The following is a 2,500-nucleotide window of genomic DNA, read 5'->3' on the forward strand; positions in this document are numbered from 1 at the left end:
TTATCTATGCGCAAATTGACTTTGTATATGTGTGCAAGTCCGTGTGTGTATGTATGTATGAAAGTGTGTGTGTGTGTGTGTGTGTGTGTGACAAGTATTTAAACAAAACATAATGGACGATGCAAATAACTGAACAAGCTTATATTTCAGTTTTTGCAATGTTTGACCTAACACCAAGATTTTAAGGGATCGATTCTTTATGTCTTGACTATCTGATACGGAGTGTCGGTGTGATTGTGACTGTGTGTGCATGTGTGTGCGCGCCTATGTGTATATATATATATATATATATATATATAGTGTGTGTGTGTGTGTGTGTGTGTGTTGGTCTATGCGTGTGTGTGTGTGCGCGCGCGCGTGTGTGTGTGTGTGTGTGTGTTTATAGACTTTTTTGTGTGTTATTCTCATGGCTGTTCATGGATATTGTTGTTGTTTTTTTATCTATCTTTCCGGATTTTTTTTTTTTTAACTACCTTTTGTTTTCCACGTTCTTTTTTGTTTTCCTAAGAACACATTTTCTCCCCCGTCATCATCCTCAACCGGAATTCCAGTCAGTGCAGGTAGATATTATAAACATATATACCTGGATGGTGACCCGGGCTGACCTCAGTTACTGTGATGCGTTCAGCGCACGTGAAGGATCCCACGGCAGCAAAGCAAGTTGAAAGACGCCGTGGCCCGGTGGGAACAAATATTTACACCGAGAGTCGATAGGAAGGTGTGGAGAGAGGGGTGGGGGGGGAGGTGCGGGAGCCAGGAGGGTGGGGGGAACGGCATGAGAGGGTGGGAGGCGATGTCTGTGTTTATAGCGGTGTGTGTGTGTGTGCTGTTTCACGGGCGATACAAGTATGGACGGAGCTGTTTGAACACTGACGACAACGTGGGGAGTCTGGGTGTGACAGGAGAGTTGGGCGTGACAGGAGAGATGGGCGTGACAGGCGTGACAGGAGAGATGGGCGTGACAGGAGAGATGGGCGTGACAGGAGAGATGGGCGTGACAGGAGAGATGGGCGTGACATGCGTGACAGGAGAGATGGGCGTGACAGGAGAGATGGGCGTGACAGGAGAGATGGGCGTGACAGGAGGGATGGGCGTGACAGGAGAGATGGGCGTGACAGGAGGGATGGGCGTGACAGGAGAGATGGGCGTGACATGCGTGACAGGAGAGATGGGCGTGACAGGAGAAATGGGCGTGACAGGAGAGATGGGCGTGACAGGAGAAATGGGCGTGACAGGAGAGATGGGCGTGACAGGAGAGATGGGCGTGACAGGAGACATGGGTGTGACAGGAGAGATGGGCGATGCAGTTCAATACAATGCCAAGAAAATGCAAAATGCAAGTTCAGTAAGGCAATCCAGTTCAATGCAATACGGTTCAGTTCCGTCAGTACAAGAAGTTCAGTTCAGTACAGGACCATGCTATGCAATGCAGTCATATTCAGTGTAGCTCAATACGATGCGTTTCAAATCACTACAAGATAATGTTATGTAGTGCAGTGCATTGCGATGCATTTCAAACCAGTACAAGGCAATGCCTTGCAGTTCAGTTCAGTACGAGATAATGCTATGCAACTAGATGCAGTTCAACGCAATGCATTTCAAACCAGTACAAGACAATGTTATGCAATGCAGTGCAGTTCATTGCAATGCAGTTCAACACAGTACAAGATAATGCTGTATATTTTACAAAATTTTAATGCAGTTCAGTACAGACCAAGACAATCCAGTTCAATTCAATACAAGACAACGCAATGCCATGCAATGCAATGAATGCAATGCAGTTCAGTACAAGGCAGTGCTATGTCATGCAGCTTTAAGCAGCGCAGTTCAATTCAATGCAGTCCAGTGGACAGTGCCATGCAATACACTTCAGAGCAGTGCGGCGATTCAGTTCAGCACACGACAGTAACTGCTATCCAACTCAGTGATGCACTTCCATCAGCGCAACTGATGCAGTTCAGTCACAGTTCAGCACACGACAGTACCGCTGTCCAATGCACGACTGATACAAACGCAGAACAATACAAAACACGGTACAAGACAAGGCCATGGTGCCGGCTAAGCAATGCAGTACAACTGGCATTGACAGACTTAGCAGCAGACTCACTGGAACACAACACTGGACACTGAGTCATCGCTGTCGAAGACAAGTTCAGTTCTGGACCGTGTGGCACGGCAAGAAAGGCAAAGGGAGCCCCGCATTGCTTATTATTACATCCGGCCAAACACGCACACACGCCACGCGCAACATGTGCATGACATATCCCCGGGCTGTCATAAACGATCGCATGTGCGTGCGCAAACACACACATCATACACACGTGCGCGCGTAGGCACACACATCCACACTCATACATAGTGGGACACACACACACACACACACACACACACACACACACACACACACACACACACACACACACACACATACACTGACATTCGCGCAAAGTCTCACACACGTGACAAACACACACGCCCATGAACGTTCAGGCACGTGCAC

At 48.0% G+C, this 2,500-nt stretch overlaps 1 protein-coding gene across 2 annotated transcripts in view; it reads right to left on the reverse strand.

The window, feature by feature from the left end:
* LOC143288884 (LHFPL tetraspan subfamily member 6 protein-like) overlaps positions 1-2,500 on the reverse strand; it is a 98,255-nt gene that overhangs the window by 93,989 nt on the left and 1,766 nt on the right. The gene's annotated exons all lie outside the window — the stretch shown is intronic.

Source organism: Babylonia areolata, chromosome 13 (assembly GCF_041734735.1).
Source record: "Babylonia areolata isolate BAREFJ2019XMU chromosome 13, ASM4173473v1, whole genome shotgun sequence".
NCBI classification, from domain to species: Eukaryota; Metazoa; Mollusca; class Gastropoda; order Neogastropoda; family Buccinidae; genus Babylonia; species Babylonia areolata.